The sequence below is a fragment of the Syngnathus typhle genome, linkage group LG14 (genome assembly GCF_033458585.1).
Source record: "Syngnathus typhle isolate RoL2023-S1 ecotype Sweden linkage group LG14, RoL_Styp_1.0, whole genome shotgun sequence".
Taxonomy (NCBI): domain Eukaryota; kingdom Metazoa; phylum Chordata; class Actinopteri; order Syngnathiformes; family Syngnathidae; genus Syngnathus; species Syngnathus typhle.
The window spans coordinates 10,828,956-10,850,558 of record NC_083751.1 but is presented as its reverse complement, the minus strand read 5'-3'; the positions used below and the strand labels follow the sequence as shown (position 1 = coordinate 10,850,558).

Sequence of the window (21,603 nt, the reverse complement as noted above, 5' to 3'; positions counted from 1 at the left end):
GTGGCCCCAGCCTTTTAGTTACCGGTCAAGCCCCAAATATCGGTCAAGCCCCACTTTGGCCACAGGAAAGCAAAAATCCTGGAACCGTCCCCACTCAAACTCCTCGTACTGTAATTCAAAGTGCTGGTACCTCACTGAAAATGCAATGATGAGTTGAATGCAATTAATCATGCGTGCACTTTTTCTATAGGCTGAAACATGCATCCAAATTTGCTACCACTCGCAGATAACTTTGTAGAACACAATTTGTCAGCATGTGTATTTAGAAATCAAATAGTAAACATCAACTGCGCTCACACACTCTTTGCTTGTCCCTCTGCAAGGGTTGGTTGCCTTTCAAGTGCATATCTCAGTAAACAAGTGGTTCAAAACCCAAAGTATTAAGTCGATTTTTGTGTTCATTTTGATTTGCAAATGTATTTTTTACTCTATGGTATGTTGAGACATTCAAAAGACAGCACTTGTACAAAGAAAAGTCTGCAAATTCGTCTACAGATTACCTCTTGGCAGTGTCAAAAGAACGTTTTCGGTATTTTGGCTTTTACGTAAACTAATCTGTGAGCGAGCGTGGGCTGTTTGTGAATCCGGCGCATAATGGAAAGTCTTAACATATGCCAACAGGAGCAAACAGACTCCACCGGCGGGTCGCTAGAACTTTGGGATCAAAGCTTCGGGCACAAAAGCCGAGATTTAGCACGTAGTGTAGCAATGAGCCATCGTCAAGTCTTTCCCAGCTGAGCATTGTCTCCGCGTTTCTTCCCTGAACTTCTTTGAATTCCTGCTCATTGTTCACCATGGCTACAAAACGTGCTCTTAAAAATCCCTGCGCAGCCTTTCAGACTCGACTCTTTGGAGGGGAGGATGAAAAAAGAGCGGGAAACATCAAACAGATGAAGATGGCGGCTCCATGTTTTGCCGTGGACAAAGTGGAGCGAGTGTAAAGAATGTAAGCATCTGAGGAACAACGCTTTTCTGTGGTTGCGTTTCAAGTGGTTGTTGGGCCTCGTCCGCTGGGCAGCTTTCAGGTGTATTTGCCTTACTGCAAAGAGCACATGTCTATTTTTAGTTTGGGAAAGTCTTTGAGGATCTCCAGAAAGGGCAATCCCTTGCCGTCATTGAGCAACGACACGTTGTTATGTTTCTAAGGTAGCGGCCGCGCCGTTGCCACATTCAAGAACACACCTCCCACTGCTTTTTTTCCCCTCCCCGTTTGTTTGATAAGCTGTAACAGATTGAGTCTTTGAATTCATATCCCACAGACAGTCGCATCAAAATGTTTGCGAAGGATCTGAATTTCTTTTAAACTCGATGGTTTCGGTCACAAATATTAATTTGACCCACACCAGTCACCCTTACATTTACAATGTTCATTATTGATTCACCTTTGCCGTTATCTCCAGACAGCTAAATCGATGCGACGTTGATGTTCTTGCGAAAGTTGTCAGATGAACATGAATCACTGCAGTGATGTTTGGACTTGACAAACAGGTTGTGAATGATAGCGCATGCTGTAGCAATAAAGCAATTAGCCAATCATATCATCATCACTGACCATGGCAAGCAATAAACACAGCAAACGTAGCTCGTCACATGGAAAGCAAACACATTTAACTTACACCTGATGAGTGTATGTGCTTAGTGTTGGCTCACGTTTTGCGCTTGATACGTGCACCTTTGCCATGATGTCGCGCAATTGGTGCATTTCTGCAAAGTCGAGGTTGACTTTTTTAAGTGGGGGGTTACGCTTCTATCAAGCCATTGCGAAGCGCTCCCACTCAGGTCGGCTTTTTGTTTGGGCAACACAGGCAGCTGCTGAGCTCGCTCGGCACCGCTCTCACAAAGGCTCGTGTCGCTTTCTATGTTAATCGCGCTTTCTCCAAGCGTGTGCAGTACGTGTCGATAACTCTCCGCTTTAATCCCAACCTGTGTCTTGAGAGAAGAACATTTCATGTGCGTAAGGATTACCTGCCTGCAAATCCAGCACCGGCCTGATTTGCAGCGACTCTCTGCACTTTGAAAGCATGAGAATAGAGAACATTGCAGATATTTATATATTGCAGATGCGTACACAATAGGAGACTGCTTCCTGAGAGACGTGTCGGATATACGCCAATGTATCGGCTTCGTCTGGCTCTATTCCACGTGTCGGAGAGAAAGATAACGTAAACACTTGCACTTTCTCTTCCAGCAGCAACAACGAAGGCCGGCCCTCTTGCGTCCATCATCGTCGCCAAGGCACGCTTCCCAGAAGCTTTGCATGTTTCCTCCCGCCTCTCAAGCACTTGCAAGCCAAAGTGTCCTGATTGGAACACGATCGACCACAAGTTGACTCTTCTACTGTCCTGCAGGTGGAACCCCCAGAAGTGCGATTACGCTTCTTCTTCTTGATCAGAATGTTTTTACGTGTGTCCTCAGGCATTGGGAATGTGAAAAGCTCACAACGACAGATGAAGGATTGACGTGAGAGAGCCCGGCAACTCGGGCCTTGGGTGACCTCGTCCTTCAGCTGCTTCACTGAGGAGAAAGATACAAAATCTTCATCAAGAGGTGAAAGTTTTTTTTGCATTTGCACACACATTTGTAACTGAGGCCATGCATGATGACGGCCTGAACTTTTTGGTTTGTTTTAGGGTTTGTCTTTCAATGTTGTCCAACCTTTGGGGTGCCATGTCCAGTCGGATCACCTTTTATAATGGTGCCTGTTAGGTTTGAAGAAGTGCTCTTAATTGAAAGATGTTTCCTCATAGGTAGAAGCGTGTCAGTTACACCAGTGGTCCCCAACCTTTTTTGCGCGACGGACCGGTTACATGTCAGAAATATTTTTGCGGACCGGCATTTATATAAATAAATAATACATTTATGTAAATAAATAAATAATACATTTATAATAAATATACAAATACGATGAAATAAAATGATACGACTGACAAAAACAAGTACAAATGACAAAAATAAAACTCACCATTACGTTGAATTACTGGGAGCACTGAGTTTGTTTCTCAGAAACGAGCCGGTCCCATCTAGACGTAATCGGAGACAATGACACCCGAAGTGATTAAGGTTTGTCTTTTATTGCAGGATGCTTGGTCTCCATGTGTTGAAGCAGTTTTGAGTGCTTCATTGCCTGGTTAGTTAGCCTGTCGCCACATATTACCTTTGCGGGCTCGACTGGGGAAACATGTCACGTGACCGGGACGAGTGTCTTGACCTGAATTAATTGATCGTCGATAAAAAATAAAAAAAAATTCTGTGCGGCTTGGCGGCCCGGTAGCAAGTGACCCACGGACCGGTACCGGTCCGCGGCCCGGTGGTTGGGGACCACTGAGTTACACAATCTACACGTACAGACACTCTCAGGGGACCTGACCAACATCCACAGCCTCTGGGAACAACAAACACAAGTTACACAATCTGGGTGAGTAAAAAACTGTGGTGGTGTTTGCGAGGTGTCAGATTGCTCTTTTTGTTCCATGAATTACATTTAAAAAAACATCCCAGACAGGGACTCATGTTGATGTCGTGTCATGAACATTGAATTACATAAGGCGCTCGGGCGCGGTCCCACGGGAATGCCAACGGATTGTCACAGTGATCAAAACCAACTTTTTTAAAGGTGTCACTTTACTTTGAGGGGACTGTGACATAATCATCTGTTTGTTGCTTTTGTGAGGAGACCATGACAAAAAATTAACTTGAGGTCATGCAATCTGCAAAATAAAAATAAACCTAACAACCAACTCAATATTGAATGAATGGTGACAATTTGTAGAAGCTGCAGTGGGTGCTCGGGCTTCTTCCCACATCCCCACAATGTGTTTTAATTGAAGACTCTCAATTGCCCATATTTGCTGGAATGGGTTTGGAGAACAAAAAAAAAGGGTATGGCTTGAAAAGATCTGTATGGATGTAGTGTGGCCTTGGGCGTGGGTAGTGAACAATATGGAAGAACTGCAAAAGCAGAGCTCGTCCTCACTTTGAAAGCCATATGCGCACAATGTCCGGGTCGTTATAGATTCTACACGTCTGCTAACATTTGCCTGCTCAAAAATGTCCAGGAACTGCAGTGTGTAGATTTTCAATTTGACTGTACCAAATCCGTGAGGCAAATTGATTTATGTTTGCTGCAGAGCGCAACTCGGGAGATTAAAACGTTTTGGATGAGTCCAGCCGTGTTTCATTGTTTCTCATTGCAGATCAAGCAAGCTGGTTTATGACAGAGCAAGAATTTGTCTGGCAAGTTTGCTTACACCAGCCCAGAATATTTACAGCTGTTTGGACATGTCTTAAAATGCAATAGTGCCACTGATTCAAATCTCAGTCCGATAAATAAGATTCCTCAATGAATTGATTCATGTATGTCCTCAGGGACCTTTTCACCTTCGGGTGTTAGGCACCAACAAAGCTGTCAATCAAGGCTGAGGTATGAATTGGCAAGCCTCCTTGAGCTAATTGCATGTGGGCGACTCAGTTCCCAGCCATGACACAGACAGCTCGAAACAGAAAGAACTCCCGCGTTGTGGGGTTGACCGATTGTTCAGTATGAGGCCTTCTTTATCAGGTGGAAAGAGTGCGGCCCTCCGCCCCTCCGCCATTGCTGAGCAAAGCAGGATGTCTTTCATCCACTTCGGCATCGGGATCAAAGCCAAAACGCCGCCCGCCTGAAACTGACCTCAATTTGCACTGCCGTTCACTCGTTTCCCCACCGACAATCCGACAGGTCTCCATGCGTGAACCCCCCCCTCCTCCCCCACACACACCCCTTCCCCCAAACCACCAACGGCGCCTGTTCTTTCCCTTCCTCGACTCCGCAATCAGCAGAAGAAATCTCGTATTATCTCAAACCCATTCTTGATCTAATCTATGACCCCCCACTTTAGCAAGGAGATGCCCGAATCGGCATTGGGGCCAAACCGTGTCGCTTTTGTCCGGCTTAACTAAGAATAGCGTTTGAGCGTGCGGTGCTTCAAAGAAGCACCCGTGTTGTGCTTCCTCTCTGTCTTCTTTTGCACTGTTTTCACAGCAAACAGTCGACTTGTCAGCATCACCTTTGCACCCACACGCACATTGTTTGCGTCAACATATGCATACAGTCTCAACTACACCTAACTATACGTACATCATGTTCACTCAAAGACTCATGGAACGTATCCTGTAATTTTAAATAGGACAGAAAAGGAAATGCTCAATCAAATGCTACAATGTGTTTGAACAGCCACCCAGACTTTCGCAACCAGAAACGCTTCATTGAAGTAAATTGAAAAATACTCTTCACAATTGTGTTGTATGGGCCCCCACGAGTCTAAACACGATATTTTGATTCATATTTTGTTTGTGGCATTTAAATTAAGCAGTAAAATGCACCCATTTTTTTCATCTCAGGGGGATGATCTATTTTGCGACTTGCCGTCAACTAAAAATGACATCACAATTGTTCGGGTAATGACCAATCACGTCTCAGTTTTATAGCAATAAAGGACAAAGTATGGTGCTGACATTTTCCGGGGGTTGTTTTAAGTGCGTGATGGCTTTTACATGACATAGGTTACACAGTGTAAGCATGAGATATCTGCAAAGATAACGCAATTACATCTGCCGTCCATTATTCTGTCACGATATTACATAATAAACAACATAACACCGGAGTGACTTTGTCTTTCAAAGTGGCGAGGCAAGCTCACAAATGACAATGACGTGGGCGCCCCCTGCTGGGTCGTAGGAATGTTTTGAAAAATATCCTTGTACTGAAAGGTATGCTTCTAAATACATCAGAAGATAGTAATAGAAGTAAGCTATATGCGCGTTTTGCTCCTTAAAATTAACTCGATCAGACGGTTTCTAGTTCAAAATTACAAGACATGACAAGAGTTGCCATGTTAAACAATCAAAGGCAGTGTAGAATGAGATTAACAAGGATTTGCAAAGCGTTTTTTTTTTTTGCCACCCTTGTGGATCTTTCAAAGACGTTTCCCAGAGTGTTTCTCGGCAGCAAAGAGGCTCTGCATGTGGCTCACAGTAGCCTGTTGTCTGGCCCGACGGCGGAAAGGAAGGCTGTTATGAGAGGCCATCCGACATGTTATCTTAACCTGGGTGGCGAAGGCCTCACCAGATTTGGGAAAATGCCCCTTTCACGTCCGGACCTATACAAAGCTTCAGCCCTCTTCCATCTTCTCATAACACCAGTGAGTATCAGTTCACCAAAATGACAGAGCTTGTATATTTATTAATTGAAGACATAATCTGCAGTCCTGCACAATTTCACATTTATTTCTCTACTTTTACTTTGTCTGCCGTCATTCACATGCTACGTTTGGAATCTATACCCCCACCCCCCCGCAATATGTAATTAGACTACAGCTGTGTGTGTTTCCATGTTCATGTTTTCAGTCTTTTTCATTTCATGAACCCCTTCCCATTCAAAGTATTTCCAAAACAGATTGTCGATAAACTACCGAACAAAAAGATGGCTTGCTTCTTTTTACTTCAGCTGATGTGTGTTTTGGCTTGCCCCATGTCAAAAAGCAAATTCACAACAAATACCCCAGCAGTCTTCCGCTAAGAAATCCGTTCTTCAAAGCTGTGTGAGTTAAGATGATCAAAAATGACGTTCGTGTCAAAATGCTCAAATCCAAATATGTTGGCGCCACCCCCTTTGATTGTGCTCTCCAAACCGAGTCCCAAAGAACCCAGAGCAGCCCGGGTTATTGTAATGTCAACACTCAGCACACCATCTCACTACAATGATCTTTGACATTGAGGGATTCCTACTTGTTTGATGTCCGGTAGTCGAAATGCCCTGCGCAGGAAGGAAGTGCTCACCCACTGGTGGCCTGTTCCATCTTCAGGAGCTGGATGGGAGGGAGGGAGGACTTCAGTGCAATATTTACAGTGACCTTTTCCTCTCACTGGCCAGGGGCCCATGGGAACAAACTGGAGAAGACAAACAATGAACAATGGGCTTCGGGGGATGAGCAATGGTGCCAGCGCAGCATGTGCCGTTACGGGATGTGCATTAGGGTGCACCGGGGGGTTGTAGGGGGGGCGGTGTCAGAGAAAGGACCAAGGCACCATCGGTGTTCTACAGCCGTGCACCTTCATGAACACCTGCTTCAAAAGTGCCTTCTATTAATATCACTTGCACTGCAGTCCCACTCGGAACCATTGTTACAAAATATCTGAATCAACATTTCCATCCATCCATCCATTTTCTGTACCGCTTAGTCCCGACGGGGGTCGCGGGCGTGCTGGAGCCTATCCCAGCCGTCATCGGGCAGTAGGCGGGGGACACCCTGAACCGGTTGCCAGCCAATCGCAGGGCACACGGAGACAAACAACCATACGCACTCGCACTCACACCTAGCCAGGAATTTTTCCAGTAGGGGCGCACGCCCACAGGAAAAAAAATCTAACATCACCCACGCCGTTCGCTGATCCCTAAAACAACATCCGGGTCCGGGAGGCAAACGGTGAATGGAGAACATCGCGCACATAGAATAGCGCAAGCACATTTGCGCAAGACCGAAAGAAAAAAAACGGCATGAAAATGAAGAATCGAGAAAGCTCCATTTTTTTCAACCGGGGCGCAGGGAATCCTAACCGGGGCGCCGCCCCAGCTCGCCCCAGTTTGGCTACGCCTCTGCCAAGCATGGTTTTGGGTTGTGGGAGGAAACCGGAGTGCCCGGAGAAAACCCACACGGGCCCGGGGAGAACATGCAAACTCCACACAGGGAGGGCCGGAGGTGGAATCGAACCCACACCCTCCTAACTGTGAGGCAGACGTGCTACCCAGTGCTCCACCGAGCCGCCAGAATCAACTTTTCATTTCCCTTAATTTATAAATATCGTATAATTACTGTTATTAGCATTGGTATTATTTGTATCATTATTATTGTTGTCGTCGTTATCAGAGAGAGAAAAAAACTAGGCCAGATCCGGAATCAGTGTGAAAAAAAAATATCATCTGCAAACGCTGACTTGCATCTCTGATGCAAAACTTTAGTAATCTTTTGTTGATGAGTGTAATCAAAGCTCAAGGCTGAAATATTAAGTTGTTTCCAAAATATATACCCGAGACGGAAATAGAAAAGATCAATACCATGTGCGATTCCAATATCCCTAACAGAGAGTGACTTGGTGTGAGATTGTCGACGGGTCAGACCTGCACTGCCGAGACTGAGTTGAAATCGTCAAGCTTGGTGGCTCTAAGTGCTTGTTTATGTAGACAAACAGCATGTGTATAGCATCAACAACTGTTCAAACTGCCGCGGAACAGTTGGAGCCCACAATTTGAAGACTGCCTCGTCTAATGGGACTTTGCCCCGTCTAATTGGACCGGCTTCCCAGGGGAGAGGGCCTTGCCTTATCGAAATTTTCTTTCCCCTGCACAATTTAGTGGGATAAATGTAATGGTATCAGTGCTGCTGTGTGCATGGGTGGTCTCCGATGCATTTCCAACGACGCTGTGCATTTCCCAGAACATGTGGAAATACCGCAATGATGCACCGTGAAAAGAGAATTGCTGAAAGAGGCAACGCTCTTGCTGACGGCCGATCCTCAAGGGGAGCAACAAACAACATGTCTTCAAAGCAGCAGTGGCCGTGATAATTGTGTGAAGGCGAAGGCCTTCACACTTATGTTATTCTACTCCATTCACTTTATTGTGTGAAGGCGAAGGCCTTCACACATATGTTATTCTACACCATTCTCTATTATTGTGTGAAGGCGAAGGCCTTCACACATATGTTATTCTACACCATTCTCTATTATTGTGTGAAGGCGAAGGCCTTCACACATATGTTATTCTACACCATTCTCTATTATTATTATTATTGTGTGAAGGCGAAGGCCTTCACACATATGTTATTCTACACCATTCTCTATTATTGTGTGAAGGCGAAGGCCTTCACACATATGTTATTCTACACCATTCTCTATTATTGTGTGAAGGCGAAGGCCTTCACACATATGTTATTCTACTCCATTTACTTTATTATTATTATTATTCTATTTTATTCCCGCCACTTTTTTGTCCCGCTTCTTCTTCCACAAAATTCATCCGATTCACTCCATTCCACTTTTCACGTATTCCAAATATTCACGACATGAGCGCTTGTATTTTTCTCATTCCGAAAATTTTCCGATTCCGCAAAATTCCCAAAATTCCGACAATTTTTTCCCCATCCATTCTTAATGGCACATTCGACATTTCACAAAATTTCGTGTTTCACCTCTAACTTCTACATTTTTCAACCGATTCAACCCATTCCAACTTTCAACTGTTCATCTTTTGCCTACCTATTCCACAACTTCCCACTTACCAAAAATTCCAAATTTTCAAATTTGAAATTCAACCAAAATTCTCTCAAATTCCTTTATTCCACTCTAATTTCTACATTTTTCAACCGATTCAACCCATTCCAACTTTCAACTGTTCATCTTTTGCCTACCTATTCCACAACTTCCCACTTACCAAAAATTCCAAATTCTCAAATTTGAAATTCAACCAAAATTCTCTAAAATTTCGTTTTTCTACTCTAATTTCTACATTTTTCGACCGATTCAACCCATTCCAAATGCATTGACCTTATGCTTCCCACATTCACTCCCATTCACCCCCACTTCCACTACGCTTACACATTCAACCCTTGACCCCCAATTCCAGTGTGGCGGCCATCTTGGATTGACCCTCAAGTGCCCCCAATGAACCCAAAATGAACCGGAAGTGCCCCAAATCAAACCGAAAGTGACCCCAAATAGACCGGAAGTTACCTCTGGTAAACCGGAAGTGACCCCAAATCAAACCGGAAGTGACCCCAAATGTACCGGAAGTGACCCTTTTAGACCGGAAATGACCCCAAATAGACCGGAAGTGACCTCAGACGAACCGGAAGTGACCCAAATTAAACCGGAAGTGACCCAAATAAACCGGAAGTGACCCAAATCAAACCGGAAGTGACCCCTTATAGACCGGAAGTGACCTCTGGTAAACCGGAAGTGACCCCAAATCAAACCGGAAGTGACCCCAAATGAACCGGAAGTGACCTTTTTAGACCGGAAGTGACCCCAAATAAACCGGAAGTGACCTCAGCTAAACCGGAAGTGACCTGTTTTAAACCGGAAGTGACCCAAATAAACCGGAAGTGACCCAAATTAGACCGGAAATGACCCGAATCAAGCCAGAAGTGACCTTATTTCAACACAAAGTGCCCCAAATAGCTACATTTGCGCTAACGTCTTCGTTTTTTGTCCGATTTAACCCGTTTCAACATTTTTACCCCAAAAGTGAACCTCCTGAGGCCGTTTTTTTTGGTTTTGTTCCAAATTTAGAAAGATTTTGGCGCAATTGCTTTTTTTTATTTTCCCATTCATTCTCTATGGGGATTCAACATTTGCTCTAACTTCTACATTTTTTAACTGATTCAACCCGTTCCAACTTTCAACTGTTCATCTTTTGCCTACCTTTTCCACAACTTCCCACTTACCAACAATTCCAAATTTAAAATTCAACCAAATTCTCCAAAATTTCGTTTTTCTACTCTAACTTCTACATTTTTCTACCGATTCAACCCATTCCAACTTTCAACTGTTCATCTTTTGCCTACCTATTCCACAACTTCCCACTTACCAAATATTCCAAACTTTCAATTTTGAAATTCACCACAAATTCTCCAAATATTCTACATTTCTCAAGTAATTCAACACGTTTCAACATCGTTCGGCAGCATTCCCCGAAAAAGTTATTCATACATTTCGCCTTCACACGCAATTTCTCCAGAAATTGCAAAATTCTAGTTATTATTATTATTCTTCTATTTTATTCTCCACACTTTTTTGACACGTTTCATCTTCCACATAATTCATCCGATTCACTCCATTCCACTTTTCACGTATTCCAAATATTCACGACATGAGCGCTTATATTTTTCTCGTTCCGAAAATTTTCCGATTCCGCAAAATTCCCAAAATTCCGACAAATTTTTCCCCATTCATTCTTAATGGCACATTCGACATTTCACATTTACGTCGTTCCAATTTGAAATTCACATCATTCAGCACATTCTAATCACATTCGGAAGGATTCTCGACATTCCCAAAATTCCCAAATTCGAAAATTTCTCGTTTTCACGTTAAAAATTCCGACAAATTTTCACAAAATTTCGTTTTTCACCTCTAACTTCTACATTTTTCAACCGATTCAACTCGTTCCAACTTTCAACTGTTCATCTTTTGCCTACCTATTCCACAACGTCCCACTTACCAAAAACTTCACATCTTTTATTTTGAAATTCAACCAAAATTCTCTAAAATTTCGTTTTTCTACTCTAATTTCTACATTTTTCAACCGATTCAACCCATTCCAACTTTCAACTGTTCATCATTTTTCTACCGATTCCACAACTTCCCACTTACCAAAAGCTTCACATCTTTTATTTTGAAATTCACACCCAATTCCTTTTCCCTTCTCATTTCTACATTTTTCAACCGATTCAACCCATTCCAACTTTCAACTGTTCATCATTATTCTACCTATTCCACAACTTCCCACTTACCAAAAACTTCACATCTTTTATTTTGAAATTCACACCCAATTTCCTTTTCCCTTCTCATTTCTACATTTTTCAACCGATTCAACCCATTCCAACTTTCAACTGTTCATCATTTTTCTACCTATTCCACAACTTCCCACTTACCAAAAACTTCACATATTTTATTTTGAAATTCAACCAAAATTCTCTCAAATTCCGTTTTTGTACTCTAATTTCTACATTTTTCAACCGATTCAACCCATTCCAACTTTCAACTGTTCATCATTTTTCTACCTATTCCACAACTTCCCAAATACTTCACATCTTTTATTTTGAAATTTACACCCAATTCCTTTTTCCCTTCTCATTTCTACATTTTTCAACCGATTCAACCCATTCCAATTTTCAACTGTTCATCTTTTGCCTACCTATTCCACAACTTCCCACTTACCAAAAATTCCACATTTTCAAATTTGAAATTCAACCAAATTCTCAAAAATTCAGTTTTTCAACTCTCATTTCTACATTTTTCGACCGATTCAACCCATTCCAAATTTATTCACCTTATGCTTCCCACATTCACTCCCATTCACCCCCACTTCCACTACGCTTACACATTCAACCCTTGACCCCCAATTCCAGTGTGGTGGCCATCTTGGATGACCCTCAAGTGCCCCCAATGAACCCAAAATGAACCGGAAGTGCCCCAAATCAAACCGAAAGTGACCCCAAATAGACCGGAAGTGACCTCAGGTAAACCGGAAGTGACCCCAAATCAAACCGGAAGTGACCCCAAATGTACCGGAAGTGACCTTTTTAGACCGGAAATGACCCCTGATAAACCGGAAGTGACCTCAGACGAACCGGAAGTGAACCAAATTAAACCGGAAGTGACCCAAATAAACCGGAAGTGACCCCAAATAGACCGGAAGTGACCCCAAATAGACCGGAAGTGACCTCAGGCAAACCGGAAGTGACCCCAAATGTACCGGAAGTGACCTTTTTAGACCGGAAATGACCCCTAATAAACCGGAAGTGACCTCAGATGAACCGGAAGTGACCCAAATTAAACCGGAAGTGACCCAAATAAACCGGAAGTGACCCAAATTAGACCGGAAATGACCCGAATCAAGCCGGAATTGACCTTATTTCAACACTAAGTGCCCCAAATAGCTACATTTGCGCTAACTATTTCGTTTTTTGTCCGATTTAACCCGTTTCAACATTTTTACCCCAAAAGTGAACCTCTTGAGGCCGTTTTTTGTTTTTTTTTCCAAATTTAGAAAGATTTTGGCGCAATTGCTTTTTTTATTTTCCCATTCATTCTCTATGGGGATTCAACATTTGCTCTAACTTCTACATTTTTTAACTGATTCAACCCGTTCCAACTTTCAACTGTTCATCTTTTGCCTACCTATTCCACAACTTCCCACTTACCAACAATTCCAAATTTAAAATTCAACCAAATTCTCCAAAATTTCGTTTTTCTACTCTAACTTCTAAATTTTTCTACCGATTCAACCCATTCCAACTTTCAACTGTTCATCTTTTGCCTACCTATTCCACAACTTCCCACTTACCAAATATTCCAAACTTTCAATTTTGAAATTCACCACAAATTCTCCAAATATTCTACATTTCTCAAGTAATTCAACACGTTTCAACATCGTTCGGCAGCATTCCCCGAAAAAGTTATTCATACATTTCGCCTTCACACGCAATTTCTCCAGAAATTGCAAAATTCTAGTTATTATTATTATTCTCTACGTTTCTCCACACTTTTTTGACACGTTTCATCTTCCACATAATTCATCCGATTCACTCCATTCCACTTTTCACGTATTCCAAATATTCACGCGACGAGCGCTTGTATTTTTCTCGTTCCGAAAATTTACCGATTCCGCAAAATTCCCAAAATTCCGACAAATTTTTCCCCATTCATTCTTAATGGCACATTCGACATTTCACATTTACGTCGTTCCAATTTGAAATTCACATCATTCAGCACATTCTAATCACATTCGGAAGGATTCTCGACATTCCCAAAATTCCCAAATTCGAAAATTTCACGTTTTCACGTTAAAAATTCCGACAAATTTTCACAAAATTTCGTTTTTCACCTCTAACTTCTACATTTTTCAACCGATTCAACTCGTTCCAACTTTCAACTGTTCATCTTTTGCCTACCTATTCCACAACGTCCCTCTTACCAAAAACTTCACATCTTTTATTTTGAAATTCAACCAAAATTCTCTAAAATTTCGTTTTTCTACTCTAATTTCTACATTTTTCAACCGATTCAACCCATTCCAACTTTCATCTGTTCATTATTTTTCTACCGATTTCACAACTTCCCACTTACCAAAAGCTTCACATCTTTTATTTTGAAATTCACACCCAATTCCTTTTCCCTTCTCATTTCTACATTTTTCAACCGATTCAACACATTCCAACTTTCAACTGTTCATCATTTTTCTACCTATTCCACAACTTCCCACTTACCAAAAACTTTACATCTTTTATTTTGAAATTCACACCCAATTTCCTTTTCCCTTCTCATTTCTACATTTTTCAACCGATTCAACCCATTCCAACTTTCAACTGTTCATTATTTTTCTACCGATTCCACAACTTCCCACTTACCAAAAGCTTCACATCTTTTATTTTGAAATTCACACCCAATTCCTTTTCCCTTCTCATTTCTACATTTTTCAACCGATTCAACCCATTCCAACTTTCAACTGTTCATCATTTTTCTACCTATTCCACAACTTCCCACTTACCAAAAACTTCACGTCTTTTATTTTGAAATTCACACCCAATTTCCTTTTCCCTTCTCATTTCTACATTTTTCAACCGATTCAACCCATTCCAACTTTCAACTGTTCATCATTTTTCTACCTATTCCACAACTTCCCACTTACCAAAAACTTCACATCTTTTATTTTGAAATTCAACCAAAATTCTCTCAAATTCCGTTTTTGTACTCTAATTTCTACATTTTTCAACCGATTCAACCCATTCCAACTTTCAACTGTTCATCATTTTTCTACCATATTCCACAACTTCCCAAATACTTCACATCTTTTATTTTGAAATTCACACCCAATTCCTTTTTCCCTTCTCATTTCTACATTTTTCAACCGATTCAACCCATTCCAACTTTACTCTGTTCATCATTTTTCTACCTATTCCACAACTTTCCACTTACCAAAAACTTCACATCTTTTATTTTGAAATTCACACCCAATTCCTTTTTCCCTTCTCATTTCTACATTTTTCAACCGATTCAACCCATTCCAACTTTCAACTGTTCATCATTTTTCTACCTATTCCACAACTTCCCACTTACCAAAAACTTCACATCTTTTATTTTGAAATTCACACCCAATTTCCTTTTCCCTTCTCATTTCTACATTTTTCAACCGATTCAACCCATTCCAACTTTCAACTGTTCATCATTTTTCTACCTATTCCACAACTTCCCACTTACCAAAAACTTCACATCTTTTATTTTGAAATTTAAACCCAATTCCCTTTTCCCTTCTCATTTCTACATTTTTCAACCGATTCAACCCATTCCAACTTTCAACTGTTCATCATTTTTCTACCGATTCCACAACTTCCCACTTACCAAAAGCTTCACATCTTTTATTTTGAAATTCACACCCAATTCCTTTTCCCTTCTCATTTCTACATTTTTCAACCGATTCAAACCATTCCAACTTTCAACTGTTCATCATTTTTCGACCTATTCCACAACTTCCCAAAACCTTCACATCTTTTATTTTGAAATTCACACCCAATTCTCCAATATTTCCTTTTTCCCTTCTCATTTCTACATTTTTCAACCGATTCAACCCATTCCAACTTTCAACTGTTCATCCTTTTTCTACCTATTCCACAACTTCCCACTTACCAAAAACTTCACATCTTTTATTTTGAAATTCGCCACAAATTCTCCAAATATTCTACATTTCTCAAGTAATTCAACACGTTTCAAAATCGTTCGGCAGCATTCCCCGAAGAAGTTATTCATACATTTCGCCTTCACACGCAATTTCTCCAGAAATTGCAAAATTCTAGTTATTATTATTATTCTCTTTTATTCTCCACACTTTTTTGACACGTTTCATCTTCCACATAATTCATCCGATTCACTCCATTCCACTTTTCACGTATTCCAAATATTCACGACATGAGCGCTTATATTTTTCTCGTTCCGAAAATTTTCCGATTCCGCAAAATTCCCAAAATTCCGACAAATTTTTCCCCATTCATTCTTAATGGCACATTCGACATTTCACATTTACGTCGTTCCAATTTGAAATTCACATCATTCAGCACATTCTAATCACATTCGGAAGGATTCTCGACATTCCCAAAATTCCCAAATTCGAAAATTTCTCGTTTTCACGTTAAAAATTCCGACAAATTTTCACAAAATTTCGTTTTTCACCTCTAACTTCTACATTTTTCAACCGATTCAACTCGTTCCAACTTTCAACTGTTCATCTTTTGCCTACCTATTCCACAACGTCCCACTTACCAAAAACTTCACATCTTTTATTTTGAAATTCAACCAAAATTCTCTAAAATTTCGTTTTTCTACTCTAATTTCTACATTTTTCAACCGATTCAACCCATTCCAACTTTCAACTGTTCATTATTTTTCTACTGATTCCACAACTTCCCACTTACCAAAAGCTTCACATCTTTTATTTTGAAATTCACACCCAATTCCTTTTCCCTTCTCATTTCTACATTTTTCAACCGATTCAACCCATTCCAACTTTCAACTGTTCATCATTTTTCTACCTATTCCACAACTTCCCACTTACCAAAAACTTCACATCTTTTATTTTGAAATTCACACCCAATTCTCCAATATTTCCTTTTCTCCTTGTCATTTCTACATTTTTCAACCGATTCAACCCATTCCAACTTTCAACTGTTCATCATTTTTCTACCTATTCCACAACTTCCCACGTCCCAAAAACTTCACATCTTTTATTTTGAAATTCCCACCCAATTCCTTTTTCCCTTCTCATTTCTACATTTTTCAACCGATTCAACCCATTCCAACTTTCAACTGTTCATCATTTTTCTACCTATTCCACAACTTCCCACTTACCAAAAACTTCACATCTTTTATTTTGAAATTCACACCCAATTCCTTTTTCCCTTCTCATTTCTACATTTTTCAACCGATTCTTCTCATTTCTACATTTTTCAACCGATTCAACCCATTCCAACTTTCAACTGTTCATCATTTTTCTACCTATTCCACAACTTCCCACGTCCCAAAAACTTCACATCTTTTATTTTGAAATTCCCACCCAATTCCTTTTTCCCTTCTCATTTCTACATTTTTCAACCGATTCAACCCATTCCAACTTTCAACTGTTCATCATTTTTCTACCTATTCCACAACTTCCCACTTACCAAAAACTTCACATCTTTTATTTTGAAATTCACACCCAATTCCTTTTTCCCTTCTCATTTCTACATTTTTCAACCGATTCAACCCATTCCAAATTTATTCACTTAATTCACCTTATTCTTCCCACATTCACTCCCATTCACCCCCACTTCCACTACGCTTACACAATTCAACCCTTGACCCCCAATTCCAGTGTGGCGGCCATCTTGGATGACCCTGAAGTGCCACCAATGAACCCAGAATGAACCGGAAGTGGCCCAAATCAAACCGAAAGTGACCCCAAATAGACCGGAAGTGACCTCAGGTAAACCGGAAGTGACCCCAAATCAAACCGGAAGTGACCCCAAATGTACCGGAAGTGACCTTTTTAGACCGGAAATGACCCCTTATAAACCGGAAGTGACCTCAGACGAACCGGAAGTGACCCAAATTAAACCGGAAGTGACCCAAATAAACCGGAAGTGACCCCAAATAGACCGTAAGTGACCTCTGGTAAACCGGAAGTGACCCCAAATCAAACCGGAAGTGACCCCAAATGAACCGGAAGTGACCTTTTTAGACCGGAAGTGACCCAAAATAAACCGGAAGTGACCTCCGCTAAACCGGAAGTGACCTGTATTAAACCGGAAGTGTCCCAAATAAACCGGAAGTGACCCAAATTAGACCGGAAATGACCCGAATCAAGCCGGAAGTGACCTTATTTCAACACTAAGTTCCCCAAATAGCTACATTTGCGCTAACGTCTTCGTTTTTTGTCCGATTTAACCCGTTTCAACATTTTTACCCCAAAAGTGAACCTCCTGAGGCCGTTTTTTTTGTTTTGTTCCAAATTTAGAAAGATTTTGGCGCAATTGCTTTTTTTTATTTTCCCATTCATTCTCTCTATGGTGATTCAACATTTGCTCTAACTTCTACATTTTTTAACTGATTCAACCCGTTCCAACTTTCAACTGTACATCTTTTGCCTACCTATTCCACAACTTCCCACTTACCAAAAATTCCAAATTCGAAATTCAACCAAATTCTCCAAAATTTCGTTTTTCTACTCTAATTTCTGCATTTTTCAACAGATTCAACCCATTTCAACTTTCAACTGTTCATATTTTGCCTACCTATTCCACAACTTCCCACTTACCAAATATTCCAAACTTCCAATTTTGAAATTCACCACAAATTCTCCAAATATTCTACATTTCTCAAGTAATTCAACACGTTTCAACATCGTTCGGCAGCATTCCCCGAAAAAGTTATTCATACATTTCGCCTTCACACGCAATTTCTCCAGAAATTGCAAAATTCTAGTTGTGTGAAGGCGAAGGCCTTCACACATTGATATTGTACTTTATTATTAAACAACTTATTCCTCCCACTTTTTTGACATCTAACTACTCCCACATGCTTCAACCGATTCACCTCGTTCAAACTTTCACACGTTCCAAAAATTCATGGCACGCTTGCCAGTATTTTTCGCGTTCATAACATTTACCGTTTTTAAGTAATTAGCAAATTTGTGCCTTTTATTTCCCCATTCATTCTTAATGGCAATGTCAACCCGAGCCAGTTTCCTGTAGTGGGTTCGATTCCCACATTGGGCGTCATTAATTATTCTACTCTTTATTCTTCCCGCTTATCATTTTCAACGCTTATCATTTGTAACTAACATTCGCATTCAACATTCATTACATTAAGCAATTTCCACCACTTTGATTACGTATTCGCATTCAACAAACACATTCATTACATTAACCAATTTCAACCACAACATAGTAAAGGACTCAATTAGCTCGTGGGAAACACAAGTGATTCCAGTACACGAGCATCATTCCCGAGTGGTATCAAACCCCGCGTCAGTTCGATTCCCACATTGGGCGTCATTATTTATTTTACTCTTTATCCTTCCCGGTTATCATTTTCAACGGTTATAATTTGTAACTTTTGTCGTGAACATTTGTAACATTTCATTTTTAACGCTTATCTTTTGTACCTTTTTGTAACATGTATTTGTAACATTTTCCCATTTATTTCAAATAATTTATTTTCCCTTTTTATTCTTCCCGCTCATCATTTTTAACGCTTGACGTTTGTAAATTAACATCTGCCTTCGCCTTCACACGCAATTTCTTCCGAAATTGCAATTCTAGTTATTATTATTATTATTCTCTACGTTTCTCCACACTTTTTTGACACGTTTCATCTTCCACATAATTCATCCGATTCACTCCATTCCACTTTTCACGTATTCCAAATATTCACGCGACGAGCGCTTGTATTTTGCTCGTTCCGAAAATTTTCCGATTCCGCAAAATTCCCAAAATTCCGACAAATTTTTCCCCATTCATTCTTAATGGCACATTCGACATTTCACATTTACGTCGTTCCAATTTGAAATTCACATCATTCAGCACATTCTAATCACATTCGGAAGGATTCTCGACATTCCCAAAATTCCCAAATTCGAAAATTTCACGTTTTCACGTTAAAAATTCCGACAAATTTTCACAAAATTTCGTTTTTCACCTCTAACTTCTACATTTTTCAACCGATTCAACTCGTTCCAACTTTCAACTGTTCATCTTTTGCCTACCTATTCCACAACGTCCCACTTACCAAAAACTTCACATCTTTTATTTTGAAATTCAACCAAAATTCTCTAAAATTTCGTTTTTCTACTCTAATTTCTACATTTTTCAACCGATTCAACCCATTCCAACTTTCAACTGTTCATTATTTTTCTACTGATTCCACAACTTCCCACTTACCAAAAGCTTCACATCTTTTATTTTGAAATTCACACCCAATTCCTTTTCCCTTCTCATTTCTACATTTTTCAACCGATTCAACCCATTCCAACTTTCAACTGTTCATCATTTTTCTACCTATTCCACAACTTCCCACTTACCAAAAACTTCACATCTTTTATTTTGAAATTCACACCCAATTCTCCAATATTTCCGTTTCTCCTTCTCATTTCTACATTTTTCAACCGATTCAACCCATTCCAACTTTCAACTGTTCATCATTTTTCTACCTATTCCACAACTTCCCACTTACCAAAAACTTCACATCTTTTATTTTGAAATTCACACCCAATTCCTTTTTCCCTTCTCATTTCTACATTTTTCAACAGATTCAACCCATTCCAAATTTATTCACTTAATTCACCTTATTCTTCCCACATTCACTCCCATTCACCCCCACTTCCACTATGCTTACACAATTCAACCCTTGACCCCCAATTCCAGTGTGGCGGCCATCTTGGATGACCCTGAAGTGCCACCAATGAACCCAGAATGAACCGGAAGTGGCCCAAATCAAACCGAAAGTGACCCCAAATAGACCGGAAGTGACCTCAGGTAAACCGGAAGTGACCCCAAATCAAACCGGAAGTGACCCCAAATGTACCGGAAGTGACCTTTTTAGACCGGAAATGACCCCTAATAAACCGGAAGTGACCTCAGACGAACCGGAAGTGACCCAAATTAAACCGAAAGTGACCCCAAATAGACCGGAAGTGACCTCAGGTAAACCGGAAGTGACCCCAAATCAAACCGGAAGTGACCCCAAACGTACCGGAAGTGACCTTTTTAGACCGGAAATGACCCCTAATAAACAGGAAGTGACCTCAGACGAACCGGAAGTGACCCAAATTAAACCGGAAGTGACCCAAATAAACCGGAAGTGACCCCAAATAGACCGGAAGTGACCCCAAATAGACCGGAAGTGACCCCAAATAGACCGGAAGTGACCCCAAATGAACCGGAAGTGACCTTTTTAGACCGGAAGTGACCCCAAATAAACCGGAAGTGACCTCAGCTAAACCGGAAGTGACCTGTTTTAAACCGGAAGTGACCCAAATAAACCGGAAGTGACCCAAACTAGACCGGAAATGACCCGAATCAAGCCGGAAGTGACCTTATTTCAACACTAAGTGCCCCAAATAGCTACATTTGCGCTAACGTCTTCGTTTTTTGTCCGATTTAACCCGTTTCAACATTTTTACCCCAAAAGTGAACCTCCTGAGGCCGTTTTTTTTGTTTTTTTCCAAATTTAGAAAGATTTTGGCGCAATTGCTTTTTTTTATTTTCCCATTCATTCTCTCTATGGGGATTCAACATTTGCTCTAACTTCTACATTTTTTAACTGATTCAACCCGTTCCAACTTTCAACTGTACATCTTTTGCCTACCTATTCCACAACTTCCCACTTACCAAAAATTCCAAATTCGAAATTCAACCAAATTCTCCAAAATTTCGTTTTTCTACTCTAATTTCTGCATTTTTCAACAGATTCAACCCATTTCAACTTTCAACTGTTCATATTTTGCCTACCTATTCCACAACTTCCCACTTACCAAATATTCCAAACTTCCAATTTTGAAATTCACCACAAATTCTCCAAATATTCTACATTTCTCAAGTAATTCAACACGTTTCAACATCGTTCGGCAGCATTCCCCGAAAAAGTTATTCATACATTTCGCCTTCACACGCAATTTCTCCAGAAATTGCAAAATTCTAGTTATTATTATTCTCTTTTATTCTCCTCACTTTTTTGTCCAGTTTCATCTTCCACATAATTCATCCGATTCACTCCATTCCACTTTTCACGTATTCCAAATATTCACGCGAAGAGCGCTTC

At 40.6% G+C, this 21,603-nt stretch overlaps 2 long non-coding RNA genes across 2 annotated transcripts in view; one reads left to right on the top strand and one right to left on the bottom strand.

Annotated features, from left to right (window-relative positions):
* Positions 1–2,225: 2,225 nt before the first annotated feature.
* Positions 2,226–4,552, top strand: LOC133167154 (uncharacterized). Its single transcript, XR_009717920.1, has 3 exons — positions 2,226–2,348; positions 2,416–2,547; positions 2,631–4,552. It is a non-coding gene; the product is annotated as an uncharacterized LOC133167154 (long non-coding RNA).
* The window catches only part of LOC133167153 (uncharacterized), a 52,286-nt gene continuing 32,943 nt past the window's right edge, over positions 2,261–21,603 (bottom strand). The window contains exons 2-3 of the long non-coding RNA XR_009717919.1: positions 6,766–6,845; positions 2,261–2,514 (exon numbers count right to left, since the gene is read on the bottom strand). This is a non-coding gene — a long non-coding RNA (uncharacterized LOC133167153). The remainder of the gene's footprint in view (positions 2,515–6,765; positions 6,846–21,603) is intronic.